At 48.8% G+C, this 17,732-nt stretch overlaps 1 pseudogene; it reads right to left on the bottom strand.

Moving 5' to 3' along the window:
* LOC146195254 (importin-5-like) overlaps positions 1-13,336 on the bottom strand; it is a 28,916-nt pseudogene extending 15,580 nt beyond the window's left edge.
* Positions 13,337-17,732: the final 4,396 nt, after the last annotated feature.

Below are 17,732 nucleotides of genomic sequence, written 5' to 3'. Positions count from 1 at the left end.
TGACCGCGCCGGCCGCTCCGGCCAGGCATCCCAGCATTCCTCACGCAGTGAACGTGGCGGCTTGCTATGGTAGACAGCGACCGCGCGCGCGTTTCAGACACTGTTGCGGAAAAGCTGCAAGGCATTTGAGGGCAGCCCTGTGCCTACGATACCAAGCGGATGAGGGGAAAAAAATGCCTGGGATGCAATCTGTCAGCAGTACGACCGGGCACAGCTGTGAGTTCTTCGCCGCAGTGCGTGTGTCATACCCGTTTTTAATGCAGTGCTCTAGGAGGTGTAAGGATGGTTGTGTCTCACTTATCTGCAGTACATTCAGTGGAAGAATACCAGGAACTGCGGAAGTGGCTTCGCATAGAGTTGTGACCAGTACACTCCGGAATCGAAGGCCGTACTCGATTTGGCCACACGGAACGTCAGCGGCTCAACAAACAGGGAATTCGCGAAATTGATGGAATTCTACCGGAACTGCGGCCGTCCGAGAAAGGGATCCTCATTACTGTGTAATCTCTAACTCTTCTGTAATGGTACAGATACTTAAATTATGATTAGTTTTCAGTAAAATACGCACGTACACAATCCCAAGCCGTCGTCGCGGGCGGACCGTTGCTGAGCTGGACGTCTCCACGGCTGCCTATAACTGCTTTATGCCATTTGAACATTCGCTAAAGTTTGAACATTCGCAGTAAACTCATCGCATCACTGCCTTGATCGCAACAGTAGTTAGTGCCTCGGTAGGTTAGCCAGTTCCTCCCTGCAGGTGCCCTGTCGACTGCTCGAAAATGCACACCGAAAACGTACCAGACCTCGAGGGCGTCTTGTGCGCATTCGCGCCGCTGCACCATGCACGCCATCCATGGCAGACTGTAGAGGCGACAATTTTTTGACGCGCCCGTCGTAGCCGACGTACAGTGGCCGCCGTCGCCGACTCTGCCAGTCGCGTCAAATACGTCGGACTATATTGGGGCCTTAAAAGTGGAGCTGGTTACGATGGACAACGCGGACGGTAATGTCGATGGCGACGACGACAAGAAACCCAGGAATGGGCGCCTTCATAATAATTATTACTTTTAATATTAGCATTATTGTATATTGTACACTGTTTTATAAGAAAGGATAAGTACAGTACAGTATTTGACCTTCAGGGTTGTTCAGGATCAAAACCTCCGTGACGCTGACGGCCCTTAAGGTTTCGATGGAGGGCGAATTGTCCACGCCGTGGTGCATTGGTAAGACGCCTGGTTACTGTGCCGGAGTACCCGGGCTCGATCTCGACCGCGGCGGCTGCGTTTGTATGGAGGCGAAAAGAATAGGCGTCCGTGTGCTGTGCGATGTCAGTGCACGGTGGTTGTGGCTGTAGGCAGAAGGAAATAAAAATGCACGGGCCTGCTACCGGCTCAGTAGCTGAGCCACCTCCACTGTCTCGTGCAGACAGAATAGAAAATAGAAAAGAAAGAAAAAGAAGAGGGAGAGAAAGAAGCGTGCCGCAACAGCAGCCGTCGTCCACCACCGAAGCAGTGGCGGGTGCAATGACGACCTTCAACAGGTAATAATCCTGTGGCAGGCTGGCCCCCACAGCAATCGGCGGTATACCTACCTGTCCCAGCCCCATCAGGGGAGTACCCTGTCAACGCACGGTAAAGATCCCAGGTGGTTGTTGCTATTGTGGCTGTAGGAAGGAGGCCCCGCGACACATTAGTGGTCCGGGCGGAGTCTGACTTTGGACTCCATCTTACCTTATGTAGGAAGGAGGAAACGAAATTTCACTGGCCTGCTACTGGCTCTGTAGCTGAACCACTTTCGCTGCCTCTTGCGGACAGGCCCATGCATTTTCTTTTCCTTCTTCCTACAGCCACAACAACGACAACAATAGAAAAAGAATGTGGCTGCGCTTGGCTCTGCTGGTGGTTTGGCATGGCTTCGCCTTTGGGCAACTAAAGGATTTACTCTGGACACAGCATGGTTCCTACTGTTTGTTTATTCCAATGAACATGCTTTCGAGGTCCGTAAAGTAGTGACTCTTGGTCTGAACACTGGTAATTACATAGTCATCCGAATGTCTATACATCACAAAGTCTAGACTGCACCCCATTTGGTAGTACTCTCGCTCTGCACTACTCATAGACAATTCTTCTGCATTCAGAGTCCATTAAACTACTCTCGCTCACAGAACTATGATAACGCCGCCTTGGGCGCCATTCTGCGGCATAGGCGCGTTGCTTAGCCAACCGCTCTTGCCTTTCTTCATCTGTCTCGGCACGGCGCCAGCGTTTGCGCGCAGCACGTCGCTCCGGTGACGCCTGTAAACTCCTCAGACATGACTGAGCGGAGCGCGATTGCGGCGCCCCGTTTATCCTCTCCTATCGAGCGCCCTCACGCGGCGGGTCAAGGAGGCCGTCACGTGGTAGCCGCCGCACGGAGCGAAGGAATGGTTTGGTTTGGTTTGTGGGGTTTAACGTCCCAAACCGACTTAGGCTATGCGAGACGCCGTAGTGAAGGACTCCGGAAATTTCGACCACCTGGGGTTCTTTAACGTGCACTGACATCGCACAGCACACGGGCTCTTTGCTTTTCGCCTCCATCGAAAAGCTGCCGCCGAGGCCGGGATTCGATCCCGCGTCCTTGGGAACAGTAGTCGAGCACCGTGACCACTGCGCCCCCCCGGCGGGGGAGCGAAGATACGACTACGGCCGAAGAGACGAGTTAGGGCCCCTGCCCTCCTCTGGTCGTGACGTCAACCTGCCACATGGTAGCCGCCGCGCCGAGCGAAAGAACGATTACGACCGAAGAGACGAGTTCGGGCTCCTTCTCTCCTCTGGTCGTGACGTCACGCTGTCACGTGGTGCGCCGGAGCGAAGGAACGACCTCCACCGATGGCAGAAAAGTGCTAGCAGTATAGCTTTCGCAATAAAGAGCAGAGAGAGAGAGAGGCGCGCGCCGCTATCGTTATCGTCCACCACCTAAGCAGTGATCAACGCAGTGATCCACAAGTGGTCCAAATTACTCCGTAGCCGTTCAATACCACTTCTATTTCTTCCTTTTAACTTTCACCCCCATCTATCTCCTTTATCTTACTGCGCGGTTCAGCAGCTGTCAGCTGTGGAGCTAACTTGACTAAGAAGCATTCTGCTCTCCAGGCCGTCTGTGCCCCCTCACGCCTAGCCGCCCATGCGCTTACCGCCACCGCCGCCGCGATTTGTCACTGTTGGAGCATGTTCGGACTTGCCGGCCGGCGGAACAGTACTGGCTGTAGCGTGCACGTGCTTGGTTCCTGTGGTGATTTTCTCGCTTGTGAGGCGAATTGTGAAATAATTATGCGGCCCTGTGCCGCTACTTTTCACGCTGGTGTACTACAAGTGGTGAAAACGGGCGCTGCTATGCTTGGCCAGTGGTGAATATGCCAACCAAGTGCTGTGTGCCTGGGTGTAGCGGCAACTACAAGCCCGGACCAAAAATCCATGTGTTCAAATTCCCTGAAGATGCAGAACATAAGACAGCATGGCTTCGCGCCATTCCCCGAGAGAGCTTCCTTCCTTCAGCACATTCTAGACTAGGTTTGCTAGTGTGTCTTTGTTCTTTGAAAAATACAAAAGCAAACACGTGCACGTGCTTTGTTTGTGCAATTTCAGCAGCTATCTATCAACTTTCGAGGGAAGCTTCACTGGAATATGTTAGGCATTTTTTTTAATGCGAAAGCATTACTTCGCTATTTTCATAGATTTCTGTCCGCAGACAGCTTCAGCAAATCATGTCCGCAGCAGTTGTAATTGAGAAGTGGTAGAGGTTAATGAGTGGTGTCAATCGATAGAGGATGTGACGTAATGCTCTATCAAAATAAATGATTAGGCCAATAAGTTAGTTAATTATTCAATTACAGGCAAGGAATGTAAAAGCATAGGCGAAACGATCGCATTACAATAGCCTGGTGCCACATTTGAATGTATCAAATACTGAAATCGCCAATTTAGTCATTCAGTTAGGGTGACATCAAGTTGTATCAAATACGAAATAGGTAATTAAGTCAGTCAATTAAGGTGACGTCAAGGATGTGACGTCAACAATTATCCAACAATTCTTGGGCGCGCTTATCTGATTCCGCAGGCCTCGGTGACATCAAGACCGGAGTGCTGAGGTTGTTGTTGTGGGTTTAGGAAGAAAGAAAATGCACGGGCCTGCTACTGGCTCCGTAACGGAGCCACGTCCGCTGCCTCGTGTGGACAGAAGAGAGAAAGTAGAGAATAAAGAAACAGAAGAGGGAGAGAAAGGCACACGGCAATAGCCATCCACCGCCTAACCGGTGGCGGTTGCAATGACGGCCTACAACGGATAAAAGTTTGGTCGGTGGCTAGCCCCCGCCGCAAGACGTGTTGACCTACCGTCCCAGAGCCACAGGACCAGGAACAGCCACCCTTCACGAATGGCAGGCGAGCCCTGTTATTGTGGATGTAGGAAGGAGCAAAAGAAAATGCATGGGCCTGCTACTGGCTCTGTAGCTGAACGACCTCCACTGCCTCGTGCGGACAGAAGACAACGTTTTTAGGTTACTAATCTAAAAACGTTGTGCCTGCGCACTCGGAGAACCCTGGCAACGAGGCCGCCAACAGCTTAGCCCGAGGTCTAATACGCCGGGCACTGGCGGTCCCCACGTCGGAGTTCTCCCGGGAGCGCATGCAGACGTTTAAAGAAATGATTCAGGCCTAACGGGTCGAGATACAGATCTACCCCCCACCTCACTCCTCCCTCAGCAATCACCACCAAACACTATGGCGTCGCCTCCAGACGCGAACCCTCCCATCCCCTTACATTAGGTTCCGTTACCATCCCACTCTCACCGACCCCTCCTGCACCCTTTGCAACTACCCCACTGCCACCCTCGCCCACATTCTATTCCAATGCCCGGCGGATCCTCCCCTGCGGGGTCTGGAGCACTTCACCACCTGGGAGGAATGGGAGACCCTGCTACGCTCTAAGGACCCGGTCCGGCAAAAGACCGCCACAGACCAAGCTGCTGACGTCATGAACCGTAGGAACATGAACGTTTGAGTGTAGTGGGGCCGTGCGGGGGCCCAGGGGCCTGCGCGCCCCAAACTCCTGTGTTAAAATGAATGCTTTTTACTACTACTACTACTACTTGAACGAAAAGGAGCGGAGGTGGTGAAGGGTGGCATTCCTGGCCCCACGGGGCTGGGAGGGTACGCCAACGCCGCTTGCGGCGGTGGTTAGCCAGCCACCAATTTTTATCTGTTGTAGGCCGTCATTGCACCCGCCACCGCTTAGGCAGTGGACGACAGCTGTTGCGGCGCGCGTCTTCCTATCCCTATTCTTTTTCTTTTTACTCTACCTACTCTTTTCTATCTGCACGAGACAGCGGAGGTGGCTCAGCTACAGAGCCAGTAGCAGGCCTGTGCATTTTTGCTTTCTTTTCCTACAACCACAACAGCAAATGATTGATTGGTTTATAGGAAGGGAAAGGCGCGGCAACTGTCTCACTTGTTTTCTGTGGACACCCCAACTGATTGATTTATAGGAAGGGAAAGGCGCAGTAACTGTCTCACTTGTTTTCTGTGGACACCTCAACCGCGCCGTAAAGGAAGGGAGGAAAGTGGGAATGGAAGTGGAAAGAGAGAAAGAGGAGCCGAAGTGGAGGGCTACGGATTAATTTCGGCCACCTTGAGATCTTTACCGTGCGCTGACATCGCACAGCACACGGACGCCGCTTCGTTTCGCCTCCATCGAAACGCAGCCGCCGAGGTCGGGTTCTAGCCCGGGTACTCCGGCACATTAGTCGGGCGTCTTACCACTGCCCCGCTTAGGCGGGGCAGCCACATCCACAACAGAAGAGAGGAAGTAGAAAAGAATGAAAACGTGGGAGAGAAAGACGCGCGCCGCAACAGCCGTCGTCCACCACCTAAGTTGCGTCGGTTGCAATGATGGCCTACAAGAGATGGCTGGTTGGAATATGGTACTAGAATTTCGCGTTCCCTCCAGTCTCTTTTTGGGCAGGTCGCACGGAACTAGTATGCCGTGCGGCACTCGGCCAGCCACGTTCAAAAGGTGGGTTTGCCTTCCCTTCCTTGTCAGTCTGCTGTCTGCTGCTGGCTCTACGCTTCCTTCTTCGTTTGCTGCAGGGTGGTGAGTGCCCATCACGGGTGCTTACCTTTTATTTTTTAGGCACAAATGTGAGGGAGCTTGTCCCTGACATACCACTGAATAGGGGACTTCAGGCTTTCCGGATGCCTGCTTTTATGCGAATCATATTGCTAGAGGTAAACCACAGCCCTTCGTGACGGTTACACGCCGTGCAAAGAATGTGGAATGCTAGGTCATACCACGTGATACGCTGGCGTCACGACAGATGAGAGACGGGGGTCCAGCTCGCGCCGTCGGCTGCGGTTGCACGCCGTGCGGACCACGTGGTATGGTGACGTCACACCACGTGATACGCTGACGTCACGACAGAGGAGAGACGGGGGACCGGCTCGCGCCGTCGGCTGCGGTTGCACGCCGTGCGGACCACGTGGTATGGTGACGTCACACCATGTGCCCGTACGCGCTCGTACGCAATACCTATCGTTTCCTTGTCTAGGTAACAAAACAAATTGCGTGATTAGGTTTTGTACAGTTTCCGTAGGGACCGCTTTATCGGCTTTGGCGGTGTAATTGAAGGACCACCATGGCGGCGATATGGCTCGAAGGGTATACATGAGGTGACCTCACAGCCATGCTTGGTGAAGACGTAACGACCGTTGGTGCACGTCAAGCCGGCTGGACACGGGTAGTTTACGGGGAGGCTTTCCCATACGACCATGTTGTTGCCAAAGAAATCAAAATCGTTGATTCCTTTAGCACGTCGGTGGTCTAAGAGCTTTTGCTTTGCGTACATATTCGCGTAATGGCAACCGAGTATCGTTGGCCTCGAGGACGACATGTTCGTTGTGCGTGTCGGTAACACAGTTAGATTAGAGATGAACGAGTCATGCTATTACCTAGTTTTATGCGATGGGAAAACATTGTGCATTCCAAGTTTAAACCGTGTAAAAGCACGTGTAGCCAAGGAAAGAAATGTTTAGCCAAGTGTAACCATGGAAAGCCGAGTTTAGCAATATATATACTTCGCATCTGACCAGGCTCAACCAAGCTAAGCCTCAGCCATTTTTATTCCTGTATGGTGGCATTTCGTTGCCACGTCCGCCATGTGAGCCCTGATTTAGACGTCTGAGCGAATAGAGTAGTGGAGTCAATGAGAACGCTACTACTTCCGCTGGCGTAGGCGAAGGGCGGATTCTACTTGTTGGTTAACACTCACAGCGTTGTTTCTGCCAGGGCATTTACGTGACTTTATGTGGCTTTTGGAGGGGGGGGGGGGGGGGTTTCCTATACGAGATCGGCTGCAGCGATGGGGCATTGTGCGGACAGCGCAGTGCCCCAACTGCCCACTTCAAGAATCCAATCGTCACACGGCCCAGCAATGAGTCGTTGCTCGTGTTTTTTGGAGGGCAGTTCATGCCGGTGTCAGATGTCTAGGTATTAATTGATTTCAGATAAATGGTAGATGTCCTCGCGGTCGCTTTGGACGATTGCTAATTATAGCTGGGGCTTTCGCGTTATGGCGCAATTGTTGTGAGGCTGTCGCATCGAGCCGGCGTTGACGTGCGCTTTTCCCTATCCTGACGCGTCACCGAAAGGAGATCGTAAGCTTTCTGGCTGAGGAACTTTTCTACCTTGGTGAACGAGAGTTCCTTCGCCAATGGCCTTGCCCTTTTGTTTCCGTGTCGGATGGACATGTACGTGTGATTTTTATATCACCTTGGTACCCGTAATATAATGTAAATATTTATGTCAACTCACTCCTGTATACATCGCAACACACATGTGCATCCGCAGATATCGAATGGACGTGCAGTTAGTGGTTTTTTAACACACCTTGGTGCCTGCAATCAGTTCAGTTCAGGCGTTCAGTCGTGTCCGACTCTTCGTGACCCTATGGACCATGTCACGCCACGCTTTCCGGTCTTTCACTATCTTCTTAACATCACATAGCTTCATCTGCAATGCCTCGAGAATGCCATTTAACCATCGCGTTCGCTGCCTACCCCTTCTCCGGCGACCCTCAACCTTTCCCAACATCAAATCTTTCTCCAGCGACTCCTCTCTTCTCATCAGATGACCAAAGTAGCTGAGCTTTAACTTTAGAATTTGACCCTCCAATGAGCAGTCAGGGTTTATGGTCGACAATATCGACTGATTTGATCGTCTGGCAGCCCAAGGAACTCTTAAGAGTCTTCGCCAGCACCACAATTCAAACGCGTCAATTCTTCGGCGGTCAGCCTTTTTCACAGTCCAACTCTCGCATCCATACATCACAACTGGAAAGACCATAGCACGGGTTATACGGATCTTGGTTGGTAGACTAATGTCTCTGCTCTTTACTAGGCGGTCAAGGCTAACCATTGCTCTCTTTCCCAGAAGCAGGCGTCTCCTAATTTCATGGCTGCAGTCTCCTTCCGAGGTAATCTTGGCACCCAAGAATAGAAAATCTGTCACAGCTTCCACTTCTTGTCCATTGATGCTCCAGGACTTGATAGGGCAAGACGCCATGATCTTCGTCTTTTTAATGTTCAGTTTAACCCCAAACTTCTCACTCTCTTCTTGTACGCGCATCAGAAGTCTCTTGAGTTCCACTTCACTTTCTGCCATTAAAGTGGTATCATCCGCATATCTAAGGTTGTTGATACGTTTTCCAGCAATCTTCACTCCAGCTGAAGACTCGTCCAGACCGGCCTTCCTCATGATGCACTCTGCATATAGGTTAAATAGACAGGGCGACAGTATGCAGCCTTGCCTCACCCCTTTCTCAATCGGAAACCAATCAGTAAGACCATGCCCAGTTCTGACTGTGGCCTCTTGCCCTTCATAAAGGTTCCTGAGGAGACAGATGAGGTGAATTGGAACTCCCATCTCTTGGAGTTGCCTGCAATATAATGCAAATATATGTCCACTCACAGCTGTTCAAATTGCAACCCACATCTTCAATACATTTATTTATTTATTTATTTATTTATTTATTTATTTATTTATTTATTTATTTATTTATTTATTTATTTGAACATACTGCTGGCCTCACCTTTGAGGCCGTCGCAGGAGTGGGACATCACATACACTAGAATAACACAGGTCAAGTGCCAACACAAAGGCGATCGTAGTCCAACAAGGCGATATGCATTATACAAAAGGTAAAACAAAAAGTAGCATATTGAGCAACACGGTTAAAAAAATATAATAAGCGAGAGTCAGATAAGAAAGTCGGGATGTCATCGTCAGCAAGGAAAAAAGAGTGCAAGAATTAGCGTACCAGCATCGTAGTCGTTATTGCAAAATAAAGCGTGATATGTTGGCGATGAAATCTTTGAGTGATGCGCAGTTGACAGCATCGCAAGGCAGACTATTCCACTCACGGATTGCTTGTGGGAAGAAAGAGTGCCTGAATATATCGTTGTGAAATCTGTACTCGGTTAAGTGCTGTTGGTGTTTTGTTCTGGTAGTGCGCGTGTTTGACTTTATTAAGTACTTACTCGTATCGATTTTCATGTCGCCATTAAGCAGAAGGAAAAGAAACTTGAGGCGCAGTAGTCTGACTCGGTTGTGTATAGTGGGAAGGTCGGCTTGTCTTAAGAGCTGTGTAGGGGAATCATGACGGCGATATTTGTTAAAAATAAATCTGACCGCTTTTCGTTGTACGCCCTCTAATCTTTCTATGTATTGTTTGCGGAAGGGGAGCCAACATATTATTCCATAGTCCATTATGGAGCGAACAAGTGAAGTGTATGCTAAGAGCTTAGTGTCGACTGATGCGGATTTAAGCGATCGTTTAATCGAGTAGAGAGCTGCCAGAGCTTTCTTAGTAATATAGGCTACCTGCTTGTTCCATTTGAGATCCGAGGAAATTATTACTCCTAAATATTTATATTCTTCTACTTTCCTTAACATCTGTCCTTGTAGATAATAAGGGAGATTTATTGCCGCTCTCTTATTTGTTACTGTCATGCAAACCGTTTTTTCTACATTAATCGTCATCTGCCATGTTTCACACCATTGTGCTATGCTTTCAAGGGCACTATTTAGAATTGCTTGGTCTGCATAGCAGGTTATTTCTTTGTAAATGATGCAGTCGTCTGCAAACATTCTTACTGTTGTGTTAGTACTATTATGCAGGTCGTTGATAAAAAGAAGAAAGAGGACAGGGGCCAGAACGGAGCCTTGTGGCACGCCAGACATCACATCGCAGCAATCTGAAGGGTGCCCTTTGAAGTGTCCATATTGGCGCCGGCCTGTAAGGTAGCCTTTCAGCCATTTGGTAATATTATTGTCACCGAGATAATGGAAAAGCTTTTGGAGGAGCTTAGGGTGGGAGACCCGATCGAACGCTTTCGAAAAGTCTAAGAATATCATGTCTGTTTGGCCACATCTGTCTATTGTAAATGCTAGGTCGTGAATTGTCTCTATTAATTGAGTAGTCGTAGATAAACCTTTTCTAAAGCCATGCTGGTTAGGCACAATTATGTTATTTTTTTCTAGAAATGATAGGATATGTTTAAGAATTAAATGTTCGAGGATTTTGCATGTTGTACAAGTAAGCGAGATCGGTCGATAATTGGATGCGTTGGTAATGTTGCCCGATTTATGTATAGGAATGACCTTGGCAATTTTCCATTTCTCCGGGATTTCGCCTGTTTGCAGTGATTTTTCAAAAATAATCAGCAAGAACTTTGACATCCATTCCGCGTAACGCTTCAGAAATGCATTGGGTATGTTGTCGGGACCACCGGATTTTTTAGGGTCTAATTCAAGTAAGAGGGAAAGAATGCCCGATTCATTTATGATCAGATCATCTATTTTTGCTGTGTTACTCGGAGGATATTCTAGGTCAGGTTTTTCCCATTGTCGTGCGTAAATACTGATATAAAGTAATCATTGAAGTCTGTAGCCTTCGCGATAGCCTCGGCGGGTGGTGGATTACTGTCCTGACGTGAATTCAAATTGAGGTACCGCCAAAACTTGGAAGGAGATACTTTGATAAAATTACTTAGGGTGACGTTCATGTACTCATCTTTAGCCTTTTTTATAGCTGCCTTTAGTGCATGAGATTTTTCGCGTAATTTATCAGTGTAGACGGGTAGCGGCAGTTTATTCCTCAGTTTCCTATGTCTTGCAGTCTGGCGCTTTAATTGTATAATTTTTCTTGTTATCCAAGGGTTTTTCTTATGCACCGGCTTGACCTTTGTGGGAATATATGCTGATAAGCAGTGCTGAATAATTCTTTCAAACGCTGACCATAATGTGTCTACTGAAGCTGAACTATTCATGGCGAGAGAACTAAAGGTGGAATACGATTCATGTAGATAATCCAGTACACTAACGTCGTCGGCGTTTGTCCAGTCGAAAATTCGGGCACTCGTCTTTACCGTAGGTGATGGCACGCCCAGCAGCAAGAAGCATTTAGCTGCTCTATGGTCTGATACGCCATCCACAACTTCCCATGAAACTCTGTCATTTGCAATGCTATCACTCACAAAAATCAAGTCGAGTACATTTCTGCTTACTGCGGTAACACCTGTAGGTTCCTGGATAAGCTGTCTAAGGCAGAAGTTAAAGCTTACATCAAGCAGTGCATCTGTATGAGCTGTATCGGCATTTTTTTTATCAAGCGTGTCCCACGTTATGCCAGCCAGGTTAAAATCTCCCGTAAGGATTATCTTAGTATTGTGGGTGAAATGACTTTCCATATAATTTGCTAGCACGTGTAAGATATCTAGGGTAGCATTAGGGGGCCGATACATAGTGCCTAAAAAAAAGACGGATGTGTCTACTATGATTTTGCACCAAAGTGCTTCAGCGCCTATGATTTCTGGCATGGGTGTGACGTAAATGTATTCCCTGATCAAGATTGCCACACCACCGCCGCGAGAACACCTATCTTTGCGCATGACAGTGTAACCAGGAGGGAAGACATCACTACTTAAAATATCAGGAGAAAGCCATGTTTCTGTGATTGCGACAATATCAGGAGAGTGTTCGAGAATGAATGCTTCAAGTTCTGTAGTTTTGTTGACGACACTTCTGGCGTTTATGTTCACTATGATTAAGGCGGATGGTATTACGTGCTTGATCGGTTTTTTCCCCCTTTGAATGGCTGGTTTTTTGCCACGGGTACTCTGGCTTCTTTATCGTCGTCCCACACATAAACCTGCTCATTTATTTTAATCTTGTCGTACATAAGGGATACTTTTTCACCCCTATCTCGGTTGTCTTTGCTGCTATCCCAAAGTTTTTTTCGAATGCCACGTACACGTAAAGAAAAATCTTCGCCAACCGAAACACCGGAATCCTTTAGTTTGTAACAATTCTTCATTATGTTTGCCTTGTCTCTGAAGCTTTGCAACTTCAGAATAACTGGTCGGGTTTTGTCTTTAGCTTTGGTGCCTAGGCGGTGCATTCTCTCGATTCCCGAGATTGTGACACCAAGGGTACCGTTAATTTTTTCTGTGATTTTTGAATTCAGGTCATCTGTTTTCTCGTCCTCTTCTTCCGTAATTCCGTAAAAAATTAAGTTTGATCTTCTACTTCTGTTCTCAAGGTCATCAACCTGAAGAGCTAGCCTACTAATGATGTTTTCAAATGTCTCCATTTTCTCCTCAACACCTGCGATTCTGCCTTCGAGATGAGCCAACGTGTCCAGTTTCGCATGAATGCCTTCCAGAGATTCGTTTATAGCCTTGTTGTCGTTTTTTATTTCAGCTATCTCACCAGCCAATTTGCGGATTTCAGTCAGGACTTCCTGCATGTTAGGTCCTGGGTTACTTTCCACATCCCCAGCAAGCAGCAGCAAGTACCTCAAAAAGACAATGCTATCACAAATAATTGTATACACTACGCCTGGGCAAGGCAGCACCACAAGAAAAATGTCGCTACTTCTGTAACATTTGCCAAACCGTTTTCTCACCTGGAGCAAGAAGATGAATGGATTACTCGACATGTTCACTGCGGTGCCACCATGCCCAATGCCGCTGTCGGTCGCATCGCGCCCTTTATAGGCCCGTGATGTCGACGGCGCTGTGGAAGCCGCTGTGCCTCCGAGGGGGGCGTAGACCAGTTGATCCAGCCGTCCAAGAAATGCGCCGGGACCCAGCTCGTTCAGCGGGGCGTTGCAGCACTCGGTACAATGCGGAGCAAGCGGTGCTGATGCGGTACGGTTGATTGTCCGGGTGCCGTCCACGAAACGATCGCAAGAAATGAGCAGACCAAGCGCCTGGAGCAAGAAGATGAATGGATTACTCGACATGTTCACTGCGGTGCCACCATGCCCAATCTGTGCACATGACTAATAAGGGAGTAATTACTCATTGGCATCCACCCAAGCGCAGCCATACGGCTACAAAGGAAAGCTATACAGCTTCCTCATAAACTTCGTAGTTAAAGAAGTTCTTTTTTTTAACTTTGAAGATTATGAGGAAGCTGTATAGCTTTCATTTGTAGCCGTATGACTGCGCTTGGGTGGATGCCAGTGAGTAATTACTCCCTTATTATAAATTTACTCCACCTTGGGGGATTCCCCTAAAATATGCGATCTGTGCATATGATTGCTGTATATGTTTATATTTATTTTATTTGACAAATTTTCTACACGTCTATACCTTCATGTACATTGCTATTCAGATATGTATATATCATCGTCACGAACTGCCCAAATTTTATTCTGTATGTAAATACTGATCTGCGATGTGTTTGTTCGTTAAGATGGACACTTTGCTGTCCACGAGTGATGGACACTCGTGGACACTTTCCTTTGTCGTTAATCATGTGCAGTTCCTGTTTTGGTCATTTGTCGCCGCTCATGTGAATGTCTAATGTGAATATCTTATGTCTAATGAAACTTTTTCTAAACACATTAATAGTCACTGGCAGGCTAGTTTTTTCTATTGTGATCCGATGTCCCCGATTTCGAGTGGCGCTGGCGATGGGGCGTGTTACCCACGCGAGAACGCCTCACCATGTGGCATGTCGTTCCGAATGACCAATGCCCAAACTGCGGCCGCACGGAAACCATATGGCACGCTTTCTTTGAATGCCCAGTCGCGCTGGTCATGTGGCGCTTAGTGAGAAGGATGTTCTCCGTGCACTGTGGCCCTGGCGCCAGGCCACCACGCGGATGTTTTGGGCGGCTAGTAATCGCCTGTGCCTATTTTGTGCTGTGGAAGATGCGTTGCCGTGGTGAAGTCCCTGGGCAACCAGCCAGGGCCATGCACTCAGCGCTGCAGAAACTGCGTCTTCTATTGTGGAAGTATCGCTCTGATCGACTGGACAGAGATGGAGAGGCGCAGTTGCTACAGCGCTGGCACACCCGTTTCTTCGTCGTTCGGGGCGACAGGCGTGTTATGCCAGCTTTGCTATAGCAACCCCTCTACCCTTTGTTCGTACCTCGAATTATGAGGAAGTGTATTGCCATATAAGATTTAATCATCTGTCACTAGGTTTTTCATTGTAATTCATTTTGAACTTGTGTTGTGTGGGTATTGATGCACACTCATTAATTATTACTGTGTTATTGTTGCTAGTATCGCATTTTTCGCTGTCATCCCATATATATACTATGTGTGTGGAAGACAATAAATTCCCTGTACTATTACTGCTATACCGATTAAGCATTGTGCGGATTAGTGCACAGGAGAGTTTTGCATGGACGTGACCTTGCCGCAGGCGCTGTAAAAGAGGCACGTGGTAAAAAAGTGTTGTGGCTTAGCTCTGGTTAACCCTAGATGAAGCAAAAGCAACGGTGCAACCTTCTTTCGCCTGTTACATTATTCCCCTATCATGGCCTATCAGTGTAAGCTGCTACATTATTCGGGACACTTAAGCTCATTCTTTAAGGGTATAATGCGGGAGATTAAGCTACCAGCCCGCATATAAAGTCATGCTTCAATCAAGCCGTATGAACGGTGCCTGCGTGTCGCAGGAGTAATGACAATGCAAACGGCTCTGGCAGGCTTATTCTGATATTACCCTCCTGTATGAAAGGAGGGACCCGAGTTGGCAGCTGCTGTCCGTGGCATATAGGTAACATGAATTCAAATGTAATGGCAGGCTGATTCCACTGATGCGAAGCGCGCCTATATCCACGAAGCGTCACCTCCTCTTCTTTGCCAGCGGAGCACACATCTGGCAGCAGCGAGCGGCAGAGGCGCTTCGTCGACTGCGGTACCATCAGGCGGAGTGGAGTGAGCTACTGCACGCGCGGCAGCGGTGCGGCACCGATAACAGCGACACCACCTGGCGGAGCTCGGCTGACACGGTTGCTCAGCAACCGTTGTTCAAGGCCTTTTGTGCCCGGCGGCGAAGCGACTAAGCGAAACCTGGCGTAATGTTACTTTCGAAACAATATCATGAAAATAATGGTGCAAACGAATAGAGCGTCAAAAAATTGGCGACAGTTACGGCACCTTATAATGCGAAATTTGAGCGCAGCTCATAATTTATTAGTTTGTTCACAGGAAGGGCAAGCCACAGTTTCTATCACATTTGTTTCGTGGACACCTCAACCGCGTCGTAAGGGAAGGGAGGAAGGTGGGAGTAAAAGTGAAAAGAGAGAAAGAGGAGCTGTAGTCAAGGACTGCGGAGTAATTCCATCCAATACCATTGCCCATTTCTCAACTTATGCCTTGTGGCAAACGTTTCGAAAAAAATAATTCCAAACACTTGGGGATCTTAAACGTGCGCTGGAATGGCACAGCGCACGGACGCCCCTTCAATCGCCTCCATTAAAATGCAGCCGCAGCAGTCGGCTGTAATGCGGAATCTTTCACCCCTTCTAAATCAGATAGAGGTCCCACGGCCCGCCCTGTACGCTGACGATATGACCATCTGGACAGCCGCGGGCAGTATGGGAATTATTGAAGAAAACATGACTGTGGCTCAACTTTGTTAAGCGAAAGCAATACCAGAGTCCTTCAATGCTTGAAGGACTCTGGCAATACCCATGGCTACGCCCTCGCTCACGTGATAGTCGTGCTGTTGTGGTGCTTGTCTGAAACTTGTTGTATACCTTGTGCTGCTGTGGTGATCACTTGGCTATTCTATGTACAACTAGTAGTGAAACTATAATCGCTGCGGCTGTGAGGATATACTTGGTTGCTGGTGATGTTAATGTAGACTGTAGAACTGCTGTTTTTGCACTGGCTACAACGGCAAGCTTGGCACTCGTGGTAAGTGTCCTGATAAATCCTAGGTACACACTAGTCATACAAGAGACACATTGTTACAATGGTTCATCGCTTTTATTCAATCCAATAAGCACACTTCGGTGGTCCGTGAAGAAGTGCCTCTTCACTTGTACCGCTCTTATTGAATACCGGTCTGCATGTCTGTAGGCGACCAAGTCCAAACTGCTCCCCCATTGAGTAGTTGATCTTGTATGCTGAGGGGGCATAGCTGGAGGTAGTAATTTTCGTTCAAGGTCTCGATGAATTTGGGGTCTCTTGTTGGGTCCTTGTTGAAATCATCAGTGCATATGAGCATTCTTTTATCAGTGCGGTTCGGCAGGCCGTTTGCGAAGGTTTTGAGTGCAGCATCGTCTCCTGTTTGCGGTGAGATGTAGACACCAGCCAAAACTAAGTCCAAAGCAATCACTTCAACACACACTGCTTCCCCATCTTCGGTAGGCACTGGAGGGTGTCATTACGGTTGCTTCCAAGGGTTGCCTTACGCATATGCATGCACCTGCGTTTTTACTTTGGTTATCGCGCCTAGCCCCCCCGACTAAGTTGAACCCAGGTATGCAGATGGGAGCATTCCCAGAGCACCCTGTCTCAGTGAATACTAGCACATAAGCTGACATTAAGAATGTATCTGTGGCAGAGCCGGTCACAGACTGAACACGCATAACCGAATGGGTTGTTAGTGAAACGTCTGCGAAATTCGCGCGTGGCCGCTTCAAACTCTCGACTCTTCTTTTGTAGTCAGCACAACGCTGTTCACTAATGTCTCCATCGGTTTGAATCAGGCCAGCCCTGATGACGGAACTTTCGCGCTGCTTCTTTAGACGCTGTTCTCGCTCTTCTAATGTTTCTTGAGCACGTCTTTCCTCTTGCGTTCGTTATCCTTAATCCGCGATGGGCGTTCCTTCTGAAGCCACTCCTGTCATCTTTCCTGGGTTTCATGGGCTCGTCGCAGGCGTTTAGTCAAGTTCCAACTTTCGCCACGGCTAAGATTACAGCTGGCTCCATCTTCACTATTGACAACACTGAGCGAATCAGTCCCATCATCCACTGAAGAGTTCGCACGTTCTCGCCGAGCCGCATACTGGGCACGTCGCTTAGCGAGTCTTGGTTCTCGCTCGTCGCTCTCTTATACGCGCATTACGACGAGCTTCCCTAGTGGTAGGCGGCATCGCCGCGAAGCAATGTTAAGCCGCTGGTGGTTGGCACAGCTACTGCTTTCTAGCGACGTGAGTCGAGCCTAATCTCTTCAGCGTAACGCCACAATCGCGCTCCTAGCGGAGAGCGCAGGAGTTAGGCACTGGTGGTGGCACCGCCGTGGCTTGCGACGGCGCGAGTCGGTCGCCCTTCTCTTCAGTGTGACGTCACAACACATGTTGCGCTCCTAGCGGAGAGCGCAGGAGTTCGGCGCCGGTAGTGGCACCGCCGCGGCTTGCGACGGCGCGAGTCGGTCGCCCTTCTCTCAGC

This window comes from Amblyomma maculatum, chromosome 3, assembly GCF_055883805.1.
Source record: "Amblyomma maculatum isolate TAMU_Amacu chromosome 3, ASM5588380v1, whole genome shotgun sequence".
In the NCBI taxonomy this organism is placed as follows: domain Eukaryota; kingdom Metazoa; phylum Arthropoda; class Arachnida; order Ixodida; family Ixodidae; genus Amblyomma; species Amblyomma maculatum.
This window is presented reverse-complemented; position numbering and strand designations above follow the sequence as displayed.